The sequence below is a fragment of the Lepidochelys kempii genome, chromosome 4 (assembly GCF_965140285.1).
Source record: "Lepidochelys kempii isolate rLepKem1 chromosome 4, rLepKem1.hap1, whole genome shotgun sequence".
Taxonomy (NCBI): Eukaryota; Metazoa; Chordata; order Testudines; family Cheloniidae; genus Lepidochelys; species Lepidochelys kempii.
The window spans coordinates 72193615-72219813 of NC_136383.1; the positions used below are offsets into that span (position 1 = coordinate 72193615).

Genomic DNA, 26199 nt, shown 5'->3' on the forward strand with positions numbered 1-26199 from the left:
CAAGACTATCGACTTAAATTTTGCTCCTTTCTTTTGTCTCTCACACTACTGTTAAATCCTGCATTTCTGTGTCCACTTCATGCTATATAGTTCAAAGTGATGTTGATGTTAAGAGTTGTGATTTTTTTTCTGCCATGCATCCTATTTCTAGCAATGTACTCTTTTTCACTATTCCGTAGGTCCATCTGTCAAAGTTCCTGGAAAAAATCATGCTCCGCAGCCAGAGTTGTGCTAAGTGCTTCTCAGTGCCAAGGTACACAGATGCCTTGAACAGGTTGTTCTTTCTAACAAGAAAATCCTCAAACAAGAGCACCTTTACCTTTACCCCCAGTTCAGAATTTTGCAAATGTATAAAAATTGGAAGACTTAAAAAAAAAAAAAAAGTTTAAATGGCAATTGTGCAATCTTTATACATTGTTTTGTGGTCTTAAGTAACAGCCAATTCTTTCTTTATTTCTGATCTGTCCTTGATGATTTTTGTGTTCCTTTTTTCATGAAGATGTTCTAGCAGTCAGTGTTAACAAGTTAACAGCTTGTGGTTAAGTATCAGAATGAGATTAAGAAAAGGTTTAATGAATTTTAAAGTGATTTCAACTTTTGCTGTTATGATACTGCTTTGATCCACTGATCATTAATTGTCCCCACTATTAAATATCCACACATGCATTATTCTCTAGTAAAGCCTTGTTCTTCATATATTACTGGCCAACAAGGATGGCATGTTCCCTTCCAGTCTGATTTTTTGCCCCTTGATATAAATAGACCTAAATGTTTGGTTTAAAAAACAAACAAACAAACAAAACCTCTTCTTTAACATCAGCCATTTTCATAACTCCCAAAATTCAGCCATCATTTTCAAACTGAATGCTCTATTAAAATTTACTGAGCCATTGTTCTGTAATTGGAATGTATGACCATAAAGAGTCATCAAACAAATCTAAACATCTTTGGTTAGTAAAAACTATCTACTGAAATAATAAGTAGTGCACTGAGTGAATTATTCGAACACTTTTATTTCACTGTAACCATTACAGGTTCCCCCATTTAGTTTTACTGTGAAACTGTCCCTTGTCAATTTGCAGCATATGCACACTTTTCATTCACTCTAGTTTCATTTTGTCTTAACCTCAATTATTTTGTATTAAGACCGTCATTGGTGCAAGTCCTTGAAGACTTTTACAGGTTTCTTGTCCCTGTTGCCTAACTTCTGTATCCTCCGAAGGCTTGTTGTTATACTTTATGAACCCTTTAATGGATGCCCAAGGTTATACTACTGTGCAAACTGCCTTGTTCAAATGTGAAACAGATTCAATGGGCAGTAGGAGAGCAACTCTCATATTTTTCTGGTTGCCCCAGCTAGTGAGGACCAATAGATTTATAGTGGATATTTCATAATCTGACAATAAACTCCTTGAATAACCTTGCTTAAGACATGGAGTAGTTGAAATCTGATAGATATGACTTGCTTTTCCAATTTATTTAGCATTGCAGCTCTCAATAGATGGGACTGTGGTTCTCAGGACCTTGAAAAGTGGCCTTTCAGTAAAATCCTCAACAATAAGCCCCACTTAATTTTAAACAAACCAATCACTCAAATAGTCCATAGAATCTGACTCTCATCCTTTTTAATTTTGCTTAGTAGATAAGTAGAACTCAAGAGATGGAGAATAACTTAAGAAATTTCAACAACTCCTCTAAGGCACAGTCTACAATAGAAGAGGGCAATTGTGTTCAAATTACCATTTCACAATACAGTACGAACATTGCTCGCCTTAAATCAGATTTTGAAAGTGCATGAGTTGCCAGCATGGCCGATGTCAAACAACATTTGAAAATGATTCTCAGAAACCAAGAGTTCAATCCTCCGTGCGCTGAGTTTACCACTGGTCAACTGAAATGGCCTGGCATACCTTAAAGAAGCCACAGGGCTTTTCTAAGTCAGCAAGGGGTAGTGGTTCTGTAGGGACTGTTGCACTGGCTAAAGATCAGGCAGAGCACCATAACCTACATTTTGGCATTCCCATTATGGGTAGAAGGGGAATTCTCAACTGCCCCTTCAGGGTAGATTTTTTTTTATTGCTTTCTGCTGCTCCTGAAGCAATGCAAAGTGGCCAGGACCAAGGATCTGGTTCCATGTTTTCAAAAATCAGTCTGGAATATAGTTCTTAAACTGATTAAAACATGGTTTCTTCACTGGTGGGCAAAGCAAATCTGAAATTAGTTCCAAAACTTTTAGAACATGACTCTTGACAGAACCTAAGGTGAATGAGATTCTACTCTTATTGCAGCTGTGTAATGTGGATAATATAGGGCTGTAGCACACCATCAGTTCTTAATCAGAACTTCCCTCACAAATAAGCTGTCAATACTACGGGTGTGGCATAGTAAGAGTGTAAGGTTGGTTTGTTTGTTTAGTCACGTAACAAATCCTCACAGTAAAGATTTAGTTATTCCAACAATATAGTAGTTTTACATCAGAAACAAAGAAGACATTTTAGTCCTTTTTGGTTCTTGACAATGTGCATTTGTGCATCTTCTCCCACTCCCATGGGAACCAGAAAAACCCTCAAAACCTTTTACTAAAAATAAACATCCTGTACTGAGTAAACTAAACCTGTTCAAAAATAATGTTTGAACCTGAACTTTTCAAGTCACAGAATTTACTAAAGGATCATTCTTTGTTATTGCCCCAGTAATAGTCATTGTAGAAAATAAATAAGGTTGACTCTTACCACAAGTAAGGCTCTGGAAGTGTAGGTTGTTCATCTAAATGAAGCATATAAATTATAATTTGAGTTTCCTGTTTCAGTGTAGTTTATTGGCTAGCTTAGACAGAAGTGTCTACCATAATGTAAACAGTTTAGTCTTTAAGTTACATTTTTTTCATACAAGATTGACATTTGCGGCTTTTTCCAGATAACAGTAGCCAACACTCTTCTCAGGGAGAAGATTGGCTGCAGTCATTGTATGCATAAATGGTCTGCAGTTGGGCCTTAGTTTTTAATCTTTTCCTAAACACAGACATATTTCTCAGCAGCCTGACCAACTGGTTCTTGTGTCCAGGAAAATCACCATGTAGCTTATAGGAAAAATGAACTGCTGATAAACACCTAAAATGAAGTGCAAATTAAACAAAACTCTAACTCAGGGGATAGTCCATATTTTTAATAATTTTTATGTATATTTCTGGCATTGAGTTTTGGCCAAATTATTGTTTCTTCTGAGATATAGCTATAGATGCCCTAACCAAGCAGCTATAATTGGGGGGAAATTGAGTTTTCAATTGAAATGATTTCTTCCACAAATGATTTTTTTTATAGACATATAGCTAGCAAGGTTGTTTGAGAACTCCAGAAAAATTAAATAGCATTATAAGTGTTTCAGGTAGAGATTAGGCTAAATATAACTTTAAGCATGACAAATTTGTCATTGGGTAATGGGGGGAGCAAGCAATCTTGTTAATTAACAAAAAATTTAGTGTTCTATATATAATAAGATGGAATTTATTTCAGTTACATTACCAGGAATCACTTAGGAGGAGAAAGAGCTACTAAAGACTTGGGGTTTTTTTTGGCGGGGGTGGAGGGGCGGGGTATGTAATGTATTTACAGTATATTGTTATCACAAGTTCTGGTCTTTATTAGTTCTGTATATATGCTGGTAAGATAAGCCGTTGCACAAATACTAATACCTTACATGTGAACACTTTATATTATATACCGGGAGAGCAAGGCTTCCTGAGTAATCATCTTTTTTTTTTTTTTTAAAGCAAAAGAGAATGTGTGTTAAATACCCACTTATACATCTCTTCAACATTAGCTATGGTGCTTTAGTCAAATACTACTCCTTTTCCTTTCTTTTGACCTAGTGTCACTAATGGACAATACAGATCATGTCAGCTGTTTAAGCTGGAGTTAGGTAGACACAGATAGTATTCCACCTCATGTATTCAATAGTCATGATTGTTAGAGGATAGAACTTTGACCTTTAATTATAATACTTAGGCCTTACTACCACTGACAACTATGTCCTCTCAGTGGGACAACCACTGCAGAATAGAAGCACACTTGTCTTTTCACCTTCCCTTACAACACCCAATGCCTACAAATTAACACCCACTCTAATTTCTTGTGTCTCAAACTTCTTCTCCCCACAGTAGAAAAGGGAGATTGATAAGACTGAAATTTATCACGTCTGATGCACTGAATGGGTCAACACATTTCACAGGCCTTCTGCTGTTGCCGCTATTTAGCAGGTACCTCAAATAGTCTTCAATGTATTGGCGACATTGAGGTGAAACTCTTTCTGTGTCAAATAACTTTGTTTTATGACAGGTGTAAGAGAGATCACCCATACAGTATACATCTTTTCCTCCTGATATTTCCTTCCTTTTTAGAAATGCAGCTGTGCATTCTTTTCCCCAAATCTCCTCCATTGGATTCTATCTGGAATATATGTTTGGGGATTAGGCGTTTCAGCTGTCACTGGTATTGTTTCTTCTAATACTACAGCTACTCCTGCTGATTGGTATTGTCCCCACAGCTCCTTTAGGTCTGAAAGTGCTGTTGCAGGGGAGAAGGAGAAAAACAGATTGTCCTTGCCAATGTTCTTGAGGTCATAGGATCATGATCTACTCTAGGTGCACATTCAGCAAAAATATCAGATTTGTTTAGGTAGAGTCCGTGTACAGGATAGTACGCTAGAAAGATTGGTTGGCAGATCAAAAATAGTTAGATTAATCCTTTAACCTTCCTACAGCTGTATTGTCCTAATATGTAAATAAGCAAAGAAATTCCTCTAAGTCCTCAGTCGTTTTCTGAATATTAATTAAACTAAGTAGTTCAATTTCATGCCCCCCTCCCCACCCGTTTTACTGAAGGGAAAATTTATAATGCAACATCTTACTCTTTCAGGTGAATACAATGTTGTTTCTTTCCTTAAGATTATTTTTTGCTTCATAACTAGTGCTTTTGGCAGGAGTATAATACTGTTTGTATGATTGGCTGAGAGTGTTTCAGTGCTTTATGTAATTCCTATGAGACATGAGAGGAAATAAATAGGATCAGTCAACTGACATCACTTAAGTGATTCTATTGACATCTGCTCCACGTATATTGTAGAGAATATAAAACCATTTGGGGGATTCTTTGGTAAAAGGGAGGCACGAAAGGGTTTTCTGTTGATGTATCCAGCACATGAAGTTGAAGTATTTTGATCATATTTCATGAATAAGATTGCAATCTGGAAAAGGTATTGTTGGGAAGAATACCAGGAAAGCTATAATCCAGTACATTAGCAAAATCTTAACTAGAGAGGTTTATAAATCAGCCTTGAGGAAGACACTGGGGAATAAACTCTTAAACAGTGAACCCACGAATCTGAAAATGATTCTGACTGACAAATGCAGTATACTTTCATGTCAACTAGAAACTGATCTATTTGAAGGGTTATTTGCATAGGAAATCTTATAAATGTGCATGATGTCATCAATGTGTTTGCATTTCTCCTTTCTATTCTGGTGGCAAGTAATTGTAGTGTAACCTCTTAGTTTCATCAAGTGTCAGAATTCTCTTTAGCAACAGTTAAAGCTAAGGGTGGGATTTTCAGAAGCACTTCTCATTGGCCTAACTCTGCTTCCATTGATCTCAATGGGAATTTTACCAGTGGCTTAAATGGGAGCAGAGTTTAGGTCAGTGCTGAGTGCATTTGAAAATCCCCATCCTAATAGAAGTTGATATGGAAACAGGGAAGACTCTGACTTCTCAGTTTCAATACGTGTTGTAATTGAAAATCTTTTAATTCCACTTTTTGTCATTGACCGTTGCTGCTGGTGGTGCTCCTTTCCTTGGAAAACTGAAATTTTCCTCTGCACTGCATCTACAAGTCTGCAGGTGAGATCAGCCTTGATCCGCCCTCTCAGCAACATAAAGGCTGCTCAGTCAAAGTTTGGTGCAAGAACATTGTAATAAGAAAGGTAGCACAGCACATGGGTCAAGTTAACTGCTGCCATACAACGAAATTGACAGCACCTTCCTATCTCTAAGCTTTCATTCTATACTGTTTCATCTGGACCACATTTGATTTCTTCTTACTAACTTTTTTATTTCTATCTGTGCTTGCTAGGACGGTTTTTCTGGAAAATGATGGATATTACATCATTTTATGATGATGTGACTGTATCTTCCATCTGTTTCTGAGACGGTGGCAGAAGGATAAACCCCTAAAGATAGAAAATGTTACAATTTCAGCTCATTTTAGAAACTACCTCTTGTATCAGAGGGGTAGCTGTGTTAGTCTGTAGCCACAAAAAACAATGAGGAGTCTGGTGGCACCTTAAAGACTAACAGATTTATTTGGGCATAAGCTTTCATGAGTAAAAAACCTCACTTCTTCAGATGCATGGAGTGAAAATTACAGATACAGGCATAAATATACTGACACATGAAGAGAAGAGACTTACCTTACAAGTGGAGAACCAGTGTTGACAAGGCCAATTCAGTCAGGGTGGATGTGGTCCACTCCTCGCTTAGAGACAGCTCCCCAACCTGAAGCAAACGCTCACCAGCAACTACACACCACAGCACAGAAACACTAACCCAAGAACCAATGTCTGTAACAAACCCCATTGCCTATTCTATCCCCATATCTACTCTAGTGACACCATCAGAGGACCCAACCATATCTGCCACACCATCAGGGGCTCATTCACCTGCACATCTACTAATGAGATATGCCATCATGTGCCAGCAATGCCCCTCTGCCATGTACATAGGCCAAACTGGACAGTCTGTACATAAAAATAAATGGACACAAATCAGACATCAGGAACAGTAACATACAAAAGCCAGTAGGAGAACACTTCAGTCTCGCTGGACATTCAATAACAGATTTGAAAGTAGCCATCCTTCAACAAAAAAACTTCAAAAGCAGACTTCAAAGAGAAACTGCAGAGCTACAATTCATTTGCAAACTTAACACCATTAATTTGGGCTTGAATAGAGACTGGGACTGGCTGGCTTACTACAAAAGCAATTTTCCCTCTCTTGGTATTGACACCTCATCAATTATTGGGAGTGGACCACACCCACCTGGCTGAATTGGCCTTGTCAACACTAATTCTCCACTTGTAAGGTAACTCCCTTCTCTTCATGTGTCAGTATATTTATGCCTGTATCTGTAATTTTCACTCTGTGCATCTGAAGAAGTGGGTTTTTTTACCCACAAAAGCTTATGCTCAAATAAATCTGTTAATCTTTAAGGTGCCACTGTACTTTTTGTAGATTCTCTTTGTTAAAAGAATTTGCTCCATATTCAAAATTTTCCATTATGCTTTATTCAGAGACCGCCCACCTTTGGCCCAGCGTGGATGTGCTTGCTTCACATGTGACAGGCCCTTCTATTTTCCTCAGGGATGATACTATTTCCTCTCAAGAAGTATCTTCTTGTACTAGTAACATTCAGGAAACAGGCACAGGGATCTCCAGTCTTCAGCTTCCCAAGAAACACTTTTTTTTCCTCATCATTGGCCTGATCTTTTTCCTACTCTAACTGGATCATATCTTATGTCCAGAATACTACAATTCCTAGTGATGGAAGAGTCCGTGTTATGTGGGCTAGCTGGATTCCTCTCTTAATCAAAATATATGAGAAACTAAGACTTTAAGCACTCTTAGGAAGTTGCTTAAGCACTTAAGAATTCTAAGTAGTAAGGTAAAACAAAAATTCCCAAGAAGTTTTCCAAGAAGGCTGCCATGAAAAGTAGAGCCTTTTCCATGGAAAATAAATTGTCTTGATATCACCCCCCATTTTTCCCTTTTCCTTTGCTGGGTCAGAGTTGGATTTTTAGCATGTTAGTTCGATACAAACTTCATCAACTAATGGCAAATATTATTCAGAACATAGATATTAAATAGAAATTGTTTAGATCCCCTTAAAATGAAGACTGTTGTTTTCCCTTTCCTAGTCCCTTGAGGATGGGATGGACTCTGAGAAGAAAAAACACTCATCAGCCATGTGTCACAAACAGTACAGAAGGACAAGGATGATAAATTTTGTTGTATTCTCTCAAGTGGTTACTCCTGTTTTGTCTGTCAGTTTTTTAAGCCTTGGCTACACTTACACGTTATACTGCAATAAAGCTGCCCAGAGCACTCTAACTCACTCCCCCTCCACACTGGCAAGGCATGTAGAGAGCTCTGACTCCCTGGTTAAAGCGCTGCTGGTACTCCACCTCCCCAAGAGGGATAAGGTTTGCTGGGTGAGACGCTACAGCGTCAGTGTGAACGAGGAGTTACATTACAGTGCTCTGATTGCCCTCCGGAAATATCCCTTAATCCCATTAACTGAAGTGGTCTCTCTTGTCTTTGTTGTGAACTCCGGCAGGAATGAAGAAGTGGCCCTTTCAAAGCTCCATTTTGGAGTGTCGGCCGCTAATCAGCTCCAAGGAAAAAAACAAATAGCTAATGTTTGAGTGAGTGAGACAGAGGCGGGGGAGGGAGGTGGAGTCTGTACTTACAAGACAGTGTGCTGACACACTCTCAGCACCCCAAAAACCCACTCTCTCTCCCCCCACATACACACAACACACCCCACCCCACCCCCTCCCCATTTGAAAAGCACGTTGCAGCCACTTGAACGTTGGGATAGCTGCCCATAATGCACCACTCCCAATGCCGCTGCAAATGTGGACAAACTGCAGCACTTTCCCTACTGCGCTGTACGAAGGCTTGTTTAACCCAAAGCACTCTACATCTGCAAGTGTAGCCACGCCCTTAGGAAAATAGTGACTTCCCCAGAGTGCTGCTGTGATCAGTCATGGTACATATACTTCACATGGCTCGAACCTCAGTGGTAGCTCTTACAGACTTGGGTAATTTGTTTCTTTAAAGTATCTTTAAGCTGTGGTTAGCACCTTTCTTGCTTATGCACATCTTAGTTTGAAATCAAACATGTTGAAACAAAAAAACACACAACTCAAAAGGCTCCAGTTCTCTTAAGGCTTGTAATCACTACGGGTGTAAGTCAACCTAAGTTACGCTACTCCAGCTATGTGAATAATGTAGCTGGAGTTGATGTAGGTTAGATCAACTTACCCCGGTGTCTTCACTGCTTTGTGTAGATGGGAGACGCTCTTCAGTCGACTTCCCTTACTCTTCTCAGAGAGCTGGAGTTCCAGGGTTGACCGGAGAGCGCTCTGCCACTGATTTAGTGGGTCTTCACTAGACCCGCTAAGTCCATCCCTGCTGCATCAGTTGCAGCAGCAGCAATCTCCCCGTACTGGAGACCAGCCCTTATTCTTGATGTTGCATTAGCTGTTTCATATTCCTTATTGTTCTGTGATTTGTTCCACAGCAGCTAGACTGAGCATCGGGCTAAGTTTATGGCAATGGACTCAGAAACTTGCCTCACTTAGAACACTGAGGCTGTTCAAAAATCTCGTTTGATGAGATCATCAAGGATTCCACCAACTTATGTAGTTAACATTGCCTGAGAAGAGCTAGGAGAAAAGGTACCATTGCAAATTTGAATTATTAAAGTTTCTGTCAATAGAGGCAATTATTTCAGTCCTTTCTTATGGAACTAACCAAATAAAATATTATTCAGATGTTTGTGGCAGGTTGGGTCACAGAAACCCGCTTGGGACTGCCACCTGATGTGCTGAGACTACCTCTGAGCCCATTTTCCCTGGCACCTTGGGACTTTAGTACCTTGTCTGGTTGTGCCAGACATATTAGCCTGCTACAAACACAGACCCAGGTCTGAACCACGCCCCACAAAAGCTGCAGGCTTAACTGAAAACAGCTTAAGAAATGCTTCTGTTTCCAACGCCCAGATACCCAGTTCCCAATGGAATCCGAACCCCAAATAAATCTGTTTTATTCTCTATAAAGCTTATACAGGGTAAGCTCATAAATTGTCCATCCTCTATAACACTGATAGAGAGAGATGTTTGCTCCCCCAGGAATTAATTCTTGCTCTGGGTTAATTAATAAGTAAAAAGTGATTTTATTAAATATAAAAAGTAGGATTTAAGTGGTTCCAAGTAATAACAGACAGAAAAAAGTAAATTACCAAGCAAAATAAAACAAAAACATGCAAGTCTAAGCCTAATACAGTAGGAAACTAAATGCAGATAAATCTCACCCTCAGATGTTCCAATAAGCTTCTTTCACAGACTAGACTCCTTCCTAGTGTGGGCCCAATCCTTTCCCGTGGTACAGTCCTTGTTCCAGCTCAGGTAGTAGGGGATTTCTCATGACTCCAGCCCCCTTTGTTCTGTTCCACCCCCCCCCCTTTTTTTTTTTTTTGCACAAGGTGGGAATCCTTTGTCCCTCTCTGGGTTCCCACCCCTCCTTTTAAATGGAATAGCACCAGGTTAAAAAATGGATTCCAGTTCAGGTGACATCACAAGTCACTGTAAGACTTCATTACTCACTTGCCAGCACACAGGTGTACAGGAAGTCTTACAAGTAAACAGAGCCATTTACAACCAATTGTCCCAGTTAATGGGAGCCATCAAGATTCCAAGCCATCATTAATGGCCCACACTTGGCATAATTACAATAGCACCTCAGAGTTATATTTCATATTTCTAGTTTTAGATACAAGAATGATACAGTTATATAAATTGGATGACCACACTCAGTAGATTATAAACTTTGTAATTATACCTTACAAGAGACCTTTTGCATGACGTATATTCCAGTTACATTATATTCACAGTCATTAGCATATTTTCATAAAATCATATGGAGTGCAACGTCACAACATTGTCAGCAGAGACCAGATGGCCTAACCCTCAACTTAACTAGGAACCCATAATGAAGGGCAGCTGCTCCAAGCTTCTATATGCAGTAGGCTCCACACTTCCTCTATGTGTAGACTAGTTACATTAATGACAAAAAGTCTCTTGGGAAATAGCATATTCCACAGGATTCATCTGATTTCTTTCCTTACATAATCAAGTAGTCTTACCTCACATTCTGAGAAGAAGGCGGTGTATTTACAAACAGATGAAACTTTCTATTCATGCTAACCATCCCAATTCTTACTTCCAATCGCTTCTAAATCAATTACTCCAAGTATTTATTTTCTAACTTCGTCAGTAACCTGGAAGGTTCAGGCCCACTTTAGATCTGTCTCCTTCAACTGGCCAATGTAAAACCCTCCATTTTGAATAGATAGTCGTCTTTTCACACAACAAACTTCCTGTGAGTGCTTCCTCTGCTTTACTTTTAGAAAAGTTTATATTCTGTAGGCTGCTGTTCCAGCCTCTTCTCAAAGTGCTAGACTATTTCCTGTATGTCTTCCTTCTTTTCAGCCTTTGAATGGCTCCTGGAGGCTTTTCCAAACCTATGGCAATCTAAATGCTGAGGATCAAGGAAATCCAAGGATTTCATAGGATGCTAGTGCGGACTTTCCATCACAATCTCAGTGGTCTTGTCTCTTCTCCTTTCCCCCCCCACCCCCCCCCAAAAGTGTGTTACTGACAGGATGGTGGGTAGTAAGGTCTTCAATATAATGATGATGTTTCATCAGCAAGGGGTTAACTACTATTGTTTGTTTGAATGGAGCTGTGACCCTTTGCTCCCTAAGGAAGGCACAAAGAATTTAACCATGGACCCATTATTACCTTGGTCGTTTGCTCTAACTGTCCAGGTTGTGTTGGAATTCAATTTGCAGATGGCAGCTTAAATTTTTTCTAGAACATCTAGATGTTTTTTCTAGAACATCTAGAACAAAACAGGCTGAGTTTCAGCCAGAGAACAGCCAAAAGTAGCGTGCCTGTCATCTGATGTCTTCTCCTTTTCAGGTGAGGCCTCAGACAAGACCTGTGAGGCTGGGAATAAATGATTCACTTAAGCCTTTCCTTAAAAGCCAAATATCCATCGCCACAGAACCAAGAGTCTAAGAACATACCTCCACTCCCTCCCTGGGGTAGCTATATGTCAGCATAGCTCTACTTGGACAGCCACCTTCTAGTGGCTATTGAAGTGGTGCAACTGGCATGAGATAGCAAATGTCCAAGTAAGGAACCTTAAGGGCAGAGCATATAAACCATCTGTATTGGCTCCTCCCCATTAAAATATTTCCAGCACCATGAGTAACCGTAACCAAACTCCTGAATCACCCTATAGTACAATTAGAAATCCTAGTCAAAACCAGGATCTTTATACAAACCTCCTACTATGCCCAAGAAAATAAAAGGTCATTGGTAGATGCAAAAGAACCAGGGCCATCCTTAGGTATATGTGGCTGCGTAGGACACCTGAAAATTTGGGGCACCCCTGGGTCTTAGTGTCCACCCAACAGCATCTTCCTATCCCTGATCTAGTTCTTAAAAGTGAAAAAGCCTTCCAGCCTGCCGGACCTATTAGCACAATATTGAAACTGTTAAAGAGCCATTAAAGTGCTAATGAAGCCATTTAATAGGCATTTGCCAACCCCCATGTATAGACTGTCAGTTTCTGAATTTACTGACAAAAATAGTTGTGCATTACTGTAATATTCACTCAGAACATGTTAGTCTCCAGGACCTTAGTTTAAAATTTGCTTTAAAAATATTTCATTAGTGTGTTGTTGAAGATTATAAAATCACATCTCTAAAAAGTTCTTGCATAGATTTTTAGATGCACAATCTGAGTATTCATCTTTATCCTTAAATGCTTGGAACTTCAGACTTTTAAATAAATCCTTCAAAAAACCCAACCTTATCTAAAATACACATTTTAATTAATATAGTACAAAAAACTTGCTTCCAAAGTCTTCCTGTCCTTTCTGTCCATTCCTTTCTCTCTTCATCTCCCACTCACACCTAGTTGAAGAGAGCTCTTAACAGGACAACATCCCTTTCCTTCCAGATAGCTGGACAAAGGAGTTTCCCTTTCTTTACTACTTATTATTTGATTAACTAGTTTTAAGAGAATCCCTCCAGCAAAATCAGTACCTTAGTAAGATATAAAATCCTTTGTTATGCCTAAAATCTTTGGAAACATTTTTTAAAGTTGGTGAAATTTCATAACATGTATATTGTTATGGAGATCACACAAAGTAAATTAGTGTTCCCTTTTTCTAAAGGCAATGAACATTGTTATGAACACATTAAACTTCTGTGACTGATTAATTTAAAATAATGTTGTTTCAGTGAGTTAAATATGTAGTAATCTGGAACGATTGCTTTATGAAGGCTTAAGAGAACACTTAAAATATAAAATCACCTTAGAAATACTGATGAAGAAAATGTAAAACAGAGAAGAGCTGCATCATGTATTCCATAATATTTAATGTTGTATTCAGCAGCTGACTTGCCCTTACTACAAAGTTTTTGCAAATAAATCTCTGACAAACTTCAGGGTATATTTAAAAAAACAAACAAACCCGTGACTGACATTTTTTAATGTCTCTTAATTAGGTACCTTATGCATGTCCAGTCTTCACCATCTGGCATGCAGTGGAAAATATGCTGAATTTCTTTCTAAAGAAAATGGAGAAGAGTGTTTTTTTCAAATGTCATTTGCTTCATTTGGGTTCAGGGATTTGTCTGGAAGGAGTTGAGCAGAGAGGGGAAGGGAGACAGTGGGGAGAGGGCGGGGCCTGGGAGGAGTATGGGTGGGGCCACAGGCAAAAGAGGTGGGCTGGGGAGCTAGTCTCCCCAAGCGGCAGCTTCACCCACTGCTCATGACAGCAGGTAAGAGCGGGTTGGCTCCCGCACACCCAGCACGCACTGCAGCCTCCTTAGGCAGGGGCTGTATTCACAGAGCCGAATGCGCTGGTGCCGCGCATTCTGCATGAGGCAGAGGGTACGGGGGTCTCTGCAGGGAACTGTGATTCTCCACGGCCGTGAGGTGGGCCAGGCGGCTCGGTATGCTTTGCTGCCTCGTCCCTCCCTGCACAGGCTGCAAGCCCAGGCTGCCATTGGGCATAGGGGCACCAGTTTAATAATACTGCATACGGCCCTGTTAATCCTAAGGATGGCCCTGAAAACAACCTCTGGAACTCCTTTTATAATGCTTCCTAAATCCTGTCCCTGCCAGGGGTTTCATCTTATGCACTGTTCCTAAATCCAGTCCAGCATGTCTCACTCCTGCTGGAAAAGAATTTTAGCATAAATCCTCCCATGAAGGGATAGGATACAGAAGGACCTAGACAAATTGGAGGATTGGGCCAAAAGAAATCTGATGAGGTTCAATAAGGATAAGTGCAGGGTCCTGCACTTAGGATGGAAGAATCCAATGCACCGCTACAGACTAGGGACCGAATGGCTAGGCAGCAGTTCTGCGGAAAAGGACCTAGGGGTGACAGTGGACGAGAAGCTCGATATGAGTCAGCAGTGTGCCCTTGTTGCCAAGAAGGCCAATGGCATTTTGGGATGTATAAGTAGGGGCATAGCGAGCAGATCGAGGGACGTGATCGTTCCCGTCTATTCAACATTGGTGAGGCCTCATCTGGAGTACTGTGTCCAGTTTTGGGCCCCACACTACAAGAAGGATGTGGATAAATTGGAGAGAGTCCAGCGAAGAGCAAAAAAAATGATTAGGGGTCTAGAACACATGACTTATGAGGAGAGGCTGAGGGAGCTGGGATTGTTTAGCCTGCAGAAGAGAAGAATGAGGGGGGATTTGATAGCTGCTTTCAACTACCTGAAAGGGGGTTCCAAAGAGGATGGCTCTAGACTGTTCTCAATGGTAGCAGATGACAGAACGAGGAGTAATGGTGTCAAGTTGCAGTGGGGGAGGTTTAGATTGGATATTAGGAAAAACTTTTTCACTGGGAGGGTGGTGAAACACTGGAATGCGTTACCTAGGGAGGTGGTAGAATCTCCTTCCTTAGAGGTTTTTAAGGTCAGGCTTGACAAAGCCCTGGCTGGGATGATTTAACTGGGAATTGGTCCTGCTTCGAGCAGGGGGTTGGACTAGATGACCTTCAGGGGTCCCTTCCAACCCTGATATTCTATGATTCTATGCTCCTACACTCAGTTACTGTGAAGGGGCTACGGCAAGACCAAACCCTGGGTGCTGGAGCCATGATGGAGACATGGCCTCAGGGAGGCAGTTGATTTTAAAGGCTCCCACCCAACCCTAAGCTTTGCTCGTCCTCAGGTAGTGTATTAGGTATGGCATAGCTTTTTTGTTCACAGTTACTTTGCCCCCTTTCTTTGTGTGTGAATGTAACGGTGGTCAACACCCATGAGTTACAATGTATGACACATTAGAGGTTTCAATAGCTCTCAATGCAAAACTTGTGTGGCTGTCATCCAAATCTTTGGATGTACAATACTTTTAACTAGTTTTCCATTGTGTTTGACAGCTGTGAAGATTTTAAAAAAAATTAACTGTCTAGTATATCTGCAACATTGTTCACTCAAATATATTAAAACAAAAAACCCACAACCAGCAAAAACACTTACTTCACTGTTACAACCCTTCATTTTATTTATCTGTGGTTATGACTAGGGCTCCGTGTTTGTCACGGAGGTCACGGAAGTTATGGATTCCCTGACCTTCATGACTTCTTCAGCAGCCAGCATGGCTGACCCCAGGGTCGCCCGAGCGACTGGCTCCGGGGCTAGCCGCTCAGGTGGGCGTGTGGACAGCCACACCGGCTGTTGCTGGTGTGGCTTTGCAGCCAGCCGCTCAGGCGGCCCCATGGACTAAATAGTAGCCTTAATAAACTTAGTTATGACCCCCTGCATACAGTCATTACTATTAAAAATGTAAGCATTTGCCAACTTTTACCATACAGCAACCTAGATACCACAGATTTTCCTTACGCTCTATATATGAAATAATGAGTAACTATAACCTGGCATGGTGACAGGTTTCAGAGTGGTAGCCATGTTAGTCTGTATCAGCAAAAACAACAAGGAGTCCTTGTGGCACCTTAGAGACTAACAAATTTATTTGGGCATAAGCTTTTATGGGCTAAAGCCCACTTCATCAGATGCTTTGTTGTGTGGTGTTTGGTTGCTGGTGAGTATTTGCTTCAGGCTAGCGGGCTGTCTGTAAGCGAGGACTGGCCTGTCTCCCAAGATCTGTGAGAGTGAGGGATTGTCCTTCAGGATAGGTTGTAGATCCTTGATGATGCTCTGGAGAGGTTTTAGTTGAGGGCTGAAGGTGACGGCTAGTAGCGTTCTGTTACTTTCTTTGTTGGGCCTGTCCTGTAGTAGGTGACTTCTGGGTTTTCTGGCTCTGTCAATCTGTTTCTTCACTTCAGCAGGTGGGTATTGTAGTTTTAAGAACACTTGATAGAGATCTTGTAGGTGTTTGTTTCTGTCTGAGGGATTGGAGCAAATGCAGTTGTATTTTAGAGCTTGGCTGTAGACAATGGATCGTGTGATGTGTTCTGGATGAAAGCTGGAGGCATATAGGTAAGCATAGCGGTCAGTAGGTTTCTGGTATAGGGTGGTGTTTATGTGACCATCGCTTATTAGCACCGTAGTGTCCAGGAAGTGGATCTCTTGTGTGGACTGGTCCAGGCTGAGGTTGATGGTGGGATGGAAATTGTTGAAATCCTGGTGGAATTCCTCAAGAGCTTCTTTTCCATGGGTCCAGATGATGAAGATGTCATCAATGTAGTGCAAGTAGAGTAGGGGCATTAGGGGACGAGAGGTAAGGAAGTGTTGTTCTCAGTCAGCCATAAAAATGTTGCCATACTGTGGGGCCATGCGGGTACCCATAGCAGTGCCGCTGACTTGAAGGTATAGATTGTCCACAAATGTGAAATAGTTGTGGGTGAGGACAAAGGCACAAAGGTCAGCCACCATGTTTATCGTGACATTATTGGGGATACTGTTCCTGATGGCTTTTAGTCCATCTTTGTGTGGAATGTTGGTGTAGAGGGCTTCTACATCTATGGTGGCCAGGATGGTGTTTTCTGGAAGATCATCAATGGATTGTAGTTTCCTCAGGAAGTCAGTGGTGTCTCGAAGATAGCTAGGAGTGCTGGTAGCGTAGGGCCTGAGGAGAGAGTCTACATATTCAGATAATCCTGCTGTCAGGTTGCCAATGCCTGAGATGAAAAATCCCTGAAAAAGCACAGGAACAAATTTGCACAGACACACCCCTAGAACCCCGACCAGGGGTATTCTATCTGCTACCCAAGATCCATAAACCTGGAAATCCTGGATGCCCCATCATCTCAGGCATTGGCACCCTGAGTTTTTGGTAACTATAAGGTGTCTGGCAAATCTTGCATTTTTGAATGGCACTGTGTGTAGGTGGTACAATTATGTCTTTGGTGATAAAGTATTGTCAAATGTAGTTTATTTGCATATTACAATCCTTTTGGTGAAAATGCTGTAAAAATTAGTTGCTCCCTCCTCCCCCAATAAAACTATATTAGCAGTGATATTTATGGTGGGGGGAGGGATAGCTCAGTGGTTTGAGCATTGGCCTGCTAAACCCAAGGTTGTGAGTTCAATCCTTGCGGGGACCGTTTGGGATCTCAGGCAAAAATTGGGGATTGGTCCTGCTTTGAGCAGGGGGTTGGACTAGATGACCTCCTGAGGTCCTTTCCAATCCTGATATTCTATGATTCTATGAGATGACAACAGTGGAATGATTTTTGATAATATAGTTATGACTGCTTTTTTTGGAGGAGGGATGAGTGGGAAGTGGAATGTTTTCTGTATCTACTCAGGAGAGATATGTTGGGAGCATAAGTAATGTTTTTGTGAGAATCTATATTTAACACACAGGTATAAGGTTAAATATTGATAAGAGCTAAAACTGTCTATGATAAATTAGAATGGATGTCAAACATTTTATTCCATTGTTCAAAGCTGACTTTAAGGAATTAGTTTTAAATTAATAAAGTCTGTTTTGTATTTCATTTTTGGGTTCCCCCATTTTATAATCACATAAAAGCAGTCAGCAACCAAGTCAGTCAAGTTGCTGATGCACAGTACAAGAGTCAAGCCTATACTCTTCTATACCATGTTTAGCAGAGTGCTTTCCTATCTCCTCAGTGAATAAGCTTGACAGTATATTACCACAGATGGGGAAGTCATTATTATTATTCACATATGTGGTTAGCGTCATTATTCTGCTTGACTAGAACTGAATCATATGGATAACAGGTGCCAAATTTACAATAGGTCCCCAAATACGCCTAACTACTTTTCACAGAGTTGAACAAAAGATTGTTTAGTAAAGATTATATATAGCATAGCTGTGCTTATCTAAGTAGTAATCCAATCAGTGGTAAGACCCGAAAAACCTAAACTAACAACAAAAAACTGACTGCAATTAGAAAATCTGAAATGAGATTAACTTCAACACAGAGCTTGCAATATGACGGTAAGAGGTATAGTCTGGAGTCAAAAGGAGGTGAGCAAATAGGAATATCACAAAACAAAATATGAATTAGATAGTTTGACAATTTAACAAGAAAGAAGCTGGTCTAGATTGTTCCTCAGTTTCAAAGTCCTGACAAGTCAATGTGGGGCAATATTGTATTTTACCAACAAAACTGACCTATTTTTTGACTGTCAAACATACACCACAATTCTCAGAAAATATCCCTATAGTAAAACATTTAATTTTAGTGTTAGTAATTCTATAATTTCTTAATCCATTGTGAATATTTTGCCAGCTACACATCTAAACATTCCCAATTTCCCCAATAGAAAGTTCTACTGATTATAACCTTTGATTGTTCTGGAATAAATATGCTACGTAAACAAAGCTGTAATCACTGAAGGTTTTGTGCTGGACAGACAGTATATGGAGATTATTCAATCGAGCACATACAGTCTGTTTTAACATCGTGTTTTTAGGCCATTAACATTAATTTTCCTCCCAAGTAGATGGACCCAAAGCATGTCAGTGAACCCTGTACCTTTGTGGAGTTGATGCCTAGAATGTTGTGCTAGTGATTAACTCATTTGCTATTTGAAGCAATCAGTCAAGCTAATGAGAGAAGGATTTCTAATCCAGGGGCAGCAGGCTTGGACCAAATTGAAAATGGAAACATGATTAGTGGGCACAGGTTTGAGGGAATTTGTGTTGGGTTTGGCAGCTTAGAAGTTTTCCACTCTGCTTTCAGGAGCAGTGCTTGAAACCTTCACTGCTTACATTTGTTATACTAAAAGTGGCTTGCACTTGCTAAAAATACATGATTTTTGTTATATAATGAACTGCAGCATCAATATTGACATAAATTAGAAGACTAATCGCAGATTCTAAATTAAGCCGAATTTTGACTCACCTTCTGTGTTTCATCTAGCTCAGTTTGTGATCTGGATGGTGTTTAGCTCTCATTTATCATTCTTGCATACCTTTTCACAGCTGGACTTTCTAATCTGATTTTAAGGTTCACTTGATATGCTTTCCCAAAAGTAAATATGTCAGTAAGTTTTGTTTTATTTTATATACTCATTCTTAAGATAGTTTAACTTAATACAAACATGTACCACACTCAAGAAATGTAGCCAGAGTTGGGCAAGACTAGAATCATTTCAGATTATGGAAAGTGATTTAGAAACACCTGGATCCAAGATTTATATCATGCCTAAATCCTGAAGTACTCTGGTTTTATAGCTCTTTAGAGGAAAGGCAGGAACTGCATTAACACTTGTTAGTGTAACAGCTAATGCATTGCTGACTACAACTTCAAAAAAGCTTAAGATTATGTCAAATATAAAAAGGAGAAGAAAATAGGGGTGTGTTTTGTTTAAAAAAATTGGAGTTATACATTGTCTTACATGTTTGAAAAGTTCAGTGAACGAAAAGGCATTTTTTGATACTTTACGTTAATTTAAATAAAATACTTTATTTTGGCTTAATACTGAAATAATGTATGGACTTTAAATTCTAAGTCCTTTCAAAATATGTACTTAATAGATTTTTCTCCACTTACAATTATCAGGAGCATCATCCTGTTCACATCAGAGTTTAACAGGAGTTTTGCCATTGACTTTAGCAGAAATAGAGTCAAGCCAACTTGTTGCAAACTTAGATCTAGACCTTAGTCTGCAAAAACCTCAGCATGTATGTAACTCTACCCGAGTAGTCAAAATCATTGGGATTTCTCCATGTGCTTAAGCCTTTTCAGACTTGGACCTCAGATGTGTTGAAAAGTTGCACCATGAATGTTTCAAAGAATGTCTCAGTTTAAAGACTCTACAAACCATACTTTGACTAGATTGAAGATGGCCACTGCATGTGAAAAACATGGCAAGCTGACTTCGCTCAAATTTATTGGAGCTTTACCACATTATAATAATACCAACTTGTGCTCTTTTTTTCCCCAGCAAATTCCAATCAGTCACAATTGTCATTCACTACTGACAGCACTCCAGCCAAAATAGTTACACTTTTGTTAGTCATAAATCATACTGTCATTTCTCAAAAGAGCATAAAATCATTCCACCAGTACAGCTGTTAAGAATATAATGCTGTTCTTTCTAAGCAGCAGAACACAGAAGATTTAATGAGAACAGAAACCATTTAGAGGTGTCCACTAAGGCGTTTAGATATTCAGGCTAAGAAAGATGATTCACTTCCTGAGTGATATATAAATATGCATTGGAAGAATCTCTTCTATCCAAGCAATTTTCTATATAAAATAGAACAAAAATTGTTTGTTTAAATTATATACAGGAACTTAAAAGTAATAAGTATTTCTACAGTTGTTTGAAATGTTTGCACATAAAGTGGTCAATTCTACTATTTTCAGAAGAGAATGACAAAAATCCACTTTCACAAGTTCTAACCATACTTTCAGTGAAAACCAGGTTTTACTGGTTTGGGGGAAAATAACTTTTTGTGTAAAACAACCACAAAAAGACTGCAATATTAAATGAAAAATGACAAATTTTATGGCCATTGTTTCATGCTTGGAAAACTTTTACAAAGTTTGTTCCTGCCCACTTCCCCAGCTATTTTATGGTGCAAACCCTAGAAATATTTCCCTCCTACAACTTCTTATTAGGGAACAGACAAAGATTGAGGACAAGTCTCCTCTAACTAGTCTGTGGTGGTGGTTTTTTTTTTTTTTTACTGCCTGAAAATCCCCATGATTAATTTATACATTCCTCTCCCCCGATTCAAGTCTGGTTTGACTGTGCTAAGAATAACTTGTCTTCTACAGCCAACACAACATCAACTTTGTTTCCAGCTTAAAGAATTAGTACTAGTTTAAAACTTATTTTGTCACTGGAAAAACTTTTTTTATATTTTTCATAAGGTGTGATATTTCAGGTGCTGATATGTTTAAAAAACCTCAGTGGTGTTTTTTTTTTCTTTCAGGGCATAGATTCAAAAACTTTTGAAATATTTCATTTGGTCACAATCCAGACAAGTCTGTTTTTTCCATTCTCAATCACTTTTTTTTTCATAGCCATACAGCTCCCAAACTATAACACCAATTGAAGATTTGTTGCCGTGACTATGCAGAATTACACATTCAACTTGTATAAATATTTAACCCTTCTATTGAAGGTTAATTCATTGCCATTCCATCATGCAACCTATCGCTTGAATACGAGCTCTTGCCTCGACAGTTGCGCTAGTAGTGGAATCCACAGCAAGAGTTGGCCAGGAGTGTAAGATCAAGAAAAGAAGGGGATGCATAGTTAAATGCCATCGTGCAAAGCAGGCTGTGTCCATAATGCACTGTGTAGCTACACATGTGAGTGAAAGGTTCTGGCAGGGGGAAGGCGTCAGGGAGCTGCCAGAACCTTTCCTCACTGCCTCTCACCTGCCAGAGCCTTGACCTGCTGCTGGAGCCTTTCCCTGTGGCAGGGGAGACAGGGAGGCAAGAGGACACTACGCTGCTAAAAGTAGCAGTGTGGATGGGTGGAGACACTTCTTAAGTGTGTAGAGAGCCACGGAAGGTAGAGAGCCACAGGATTCAGACGTGTCTTTACTCACCTAAGCAGTGCCTCACCATCTACTATTTATATCAGTCCTGGGAGGGACATGTAGCGTATATACTGTAGTGTACGTACTGTCAATGCTGCCGAACGAGTGTTCAGCGTGCAGTGTAGACATACCTTTACATAACCTAACTCCAGGAGTTCGGACTTCAAATAATACCTTAAAAGATGCCTATCCAAGGCTCCAGGCACCTTAACCCATTATTCATGCTGCTGAGATTTCATTATATTAATCATTTTAACAGGAACTCAGCCAATCAGACACCTACAGAAACTCCTTTCCACCCATTCATTGTTCTAGGAGCACACCTCTCAGCCCTATCGCAAAACCTTATCAAACAGCTGTCTTTTGCAGAGTGCCTAGAAGGTCATTGGTTTTGGTGTAGTTTGGACAAAGTGGGGAATAAATTCTGGAGCCCTCCCAGAAAATGGCTTGGCAGCCACCTCTTCCCTCTCCCCCTGCTCCTTTTGTAACAAGGGGAATCTAGCTCAAGCACAGCTGAGGCAGTGTAGCATTGAAAGAGGCAATTCCTAAGATAGGTGGGGCCCCGGCCATTAATTTACATATTCGAGCTTAAAATCATCACTCACTTCCAGAATATTGTCATTTTAGGGAATTTCTTAGAATTTAAAAAAAATCTTCTCCCTACAAGGGCTATACAGTGTTGTGTATGGTACCAAAGAATCCTGCTGGTATATGCAGACAGAGAAAAAATATTTTAGAAACTTTTAAAAAAGTTTTTTAAAAACCATTTGGTAAAACACGGGACATGGCCATATGGGGTAGTATAAAGGGTTTGGGATGACCTGTGTAACTCATTCATAGCTTTGAGGTTTGTGAATGAGAGCTGTCCTAAATTCATGCCAATAAATCTTCATACACAACACCATTATATATTCCCTCTCTTTTTCTGTACATACATGTATGTATGTACATATGTGTTCATGTGTGTTCATAAGATGTGTATCCTGATTTCCACTTTGGGACTACAGCCTAGTCAACAACATACACTTTTGAATATATCTTTTTTTTTATAAAATCTCTGAGCCTTATCACAACAGTACTAAGTCTCATGAACCGTCATGCCCCCACTGCACCTTTTGCAAACCAGTGCTTCATATGGGGTTTCACTAACTTCATATTTACAGGTCTTGTTGTAAACTTTGCAAAATGGCAGCAGGATGCCACAAAAATGATGTCATATACAAAATGTAATGTATTGCTACTTATTTTATAAATTGTACAAGCGTGTTCTTTTTCTAGGGTAAAAAGCTATTGGTAAGACAAATGCAGCTGTTTCAACCAGTTCTACTAAGGAAGTGAGTCCTGCATGCAGGAGGAGATTTTTGTGGTATAAAGACAGAAGTATGTAATTGAGAAAATGTATCCGTGTTGTAATAAGAGAAGGTAAGTCCTTTGAGTTTCAATGTCACCTTGCTTTGAATGTGCTTGTGCCATTCCTGTTGTCTTCATTTTTCCATGCCAAATGCCAACTCCCTTCATAAGCATCGCAGAGTTTGAGGCAATTGATCTGTATATGTATACATTAACATGATATTTAAAGCCATGAGATAAGTAAGAAGCTAAAAGACTGGTTTGGAGAGAACTTTTGGACTTTCTGCACTGCAGGAAATTACAAGCTTGGAGTTTTTATAAAACATGTTCAATTGTAAGGATCTGCTGCTATCTCTTGGAAAAATACAGTTTAGAAATAATCGTTTCTATATTTTCTCTGCTTCTCTTTGTAATTTTATTATTCAGGGATGTTTTAAGAGACAAAATCATGTTTTTCGCTCAGTTCATCTTCCCCTGTTACTTATGTTTTTTAGACGTCCTAGTTTTTTTTGAGTGACATCACAATTACTTGCTGTGATGATCATGATGTCACAAAGAGAAGACTGTAACTTCAGGTGCAGAATAAGGAATGGGCTTAAGATGCATTGGACTAAACTTGATCCCCAGATCTGAACTTTGGGCAACTACACCTCCAGATGGGGAGCTAAACTTTAAGGCTTGGGCAGTCTATAATGCCCTGCATCAGAACTCCTTATGCCCCTAAAGAATCAGGGAAGTTGAAACTCAGATCCACATTTTGTGACTTAATCCTGTTTTTAAGCTAATTCTCTGTAATACATGTTTCTAAAGCTTTTCAGGAAACTATCATCTGTTAATATAGTTTACTACATTTACATAGAGCTAGAAACTTACACTGCACTCTGTCAACAGTATTTTGTTCCTCAAGCGGCAAGAAGGCAGTAGGAGAGCACTTGTGAGCACTTTTTGAGAATGACCCCAGATCAGCAATGATTCTGAATGCTCTTAGACCACAATTCAGTATAGCATCTATATTCAGGAAAGGCACTTAAGCATGTGACTAATTTGACTAACTTGAAGTCAATGGGACTCAAGCTCATAGACTTTAAGGTCAGAAGGGACCACCATGATCATCTAGTCTAACCTCCTACACATTGCAGGTCAGAGAACCCCACCCAGCCCATTCCTAAAATAGAGCCCGAACCTCTGTCTGAGTTACTGAAACCTTCAGATCATGGTTTAAAGACTTCAAGTTACAGAGAATTCACCATTTCCTCTAGTTTAAACTGGCAAGTGATGCATGCCCCATGCTGCAGAGGAAGGCAAAACCTCCCCAGAGTCTCTGCCAATCTGATCTAGAGAAAAATTCCTTCCCGACCCCAAGTATGAGTATGTGGGTAAAACCCACCAGCCAGACACCTGGGCTTTCCCCATCTAATGTCTCTCCCCATCAGCGCTCTCCCCATCTAGTGTCTCTTGGTGGGCCATTGGGGATGTTTGCTACTGGCAGTCGTAGATGAGAAACATGTGTAAGTGCTTTCCTGAATCAGTGCCTCTGTCACAAGATAAATACAGAGGAAGGCAGATGAGATCATAAAGTGGGTTATAAAATAACATCCTATAATATGGGGATGGGAGGAGATGGGATGGACCAGTAAAGAAACCTTAGAATGTGAAGGTCCTCCTGTATGGTACATATGTGCATTTGTTATAATCTTTCCCAGGCAATCTTGCCTTATTAAGATGAATAAAACAAAGAAAAAAACTTTAACTATTTAAATGTTAAAGAACCAATAACCATGTTCACCAGTGATTGATTTTACTTGTAATGAGTATGCCTTGCTCACCAACCTTCTTGTGTCATTTAATGTGCCCCATTAACTTTTTTGTTTATCTTAAACAAATGTTCATGAGCATAAGTACCTGCTTAAATACATCCAAAATACTAATAAAAAACCCTAAATATATAAGAGAGATAAGTGAATACAAATGGAAACAGATGAATAAATGAAGTAGACCCAGAGCTGTCATCAGACCCTTCACAATCACTAGATTTTTTTTTTCACCTGCTCATGTGGTGCTTGCCCTTCATCTGCTGGCAGTGACAATATACTTCATCTCTCACTAGTTGTTTTCCTACCATCTTTATGTGCTTTCCCTGAGAGCTTGCAACTTTATTAGTCTAAGTCCTGTTAAATGTACTAAGCAATGTAAAGTGGTCACCATTAAAAAGTCAACATTTATGTGCTGCCAATAAGGAGGAGCTCTTTCAAAAGTTCTCTCTGAGCTATCCTCTGGAATTTTTCCAAACTGATGAATAAATCCTATGTGTAAGGATTATGTGCATGTGGGCTTACAGAGTGGAGGGCTGAGGGACTGGGATTCTGTAAATTTAAAATGATTCTTTAAGGAAAGCAATGCCACTCGGCAAACATTCATATTAAGCAAAAAGAACAAGTACTTATGGCACCTTAGAGACTAAAAATTTATTTGAGCATAAGCTTTCGTCGGCTAAAGCTCACTTCATCAGATGCATGCAGTGGAAAATACAGTAGGAAGATATACATACAGAGAATATGAAAAAATGGGGGTTGCCATACCAACTCTAATGAGAGTAATCGATTAAGGTGGGCTATTATAAGTAGGAGAAAAAAAACTTTTGTAGTGATGATCAGGATGGCCCATTTCAAACAGTTGACAAGAAGGTGTGAGTAACAGTAGGGGGGAAATTAGCATGCGGAAATAGTTTTTAGTTTGTGTAATGACTCATCAACTCCCAGTCTTTATTCAAGCCTAATTTAATTGTGTCCAGTTTGCAAATTAATTCCAGTTCTGCAGTTTCTCGTTGGAGTCTGTTTTTGAAGGTTTTTTGTTGAATAATTGTGACTTTTAGGTCTGTAATTGAGTGTCCGGGGAGACTGAAGTGTTCTCCGACTGGTTTTTGAATGTTATAATTCTTGACGTCTGATTTGTGTCCATTTATTCTTTTGCATAGAGACTGTCCGGT

General features: G+C 39.7%; 1 protein-coding gene across 4 annotated transcripts in view; it reads left to right on the forward strand.

Annotated features, from left to right (window-relative positions):
- Positions 1 to 26199, forward strand: part of CEP44 (centrosomal protein 44) — a 155701-nt gene that overhangs the window by 42764 nt on the left and 86738 nt on the right. Inside the window, exons 11-12 of one of the 4 annotated variants that reach the window (XR_012158635.2) lie at positions 180 to 4255; positions 23142 to 23285. The exons of 2 other annotated variants lie outside the window; for them this stretch is intronic. The gene's annotated coding sequence lies outside the window, so the exon portion shown is untranslated. The remainder of the gene's footprint in view (positions 1 to 179; positions 4256 to 23141; positions 23286 to 26199) is intronic. One more of the 4 variants, XR_012158637.2, reaches the window with a different exon arrangement.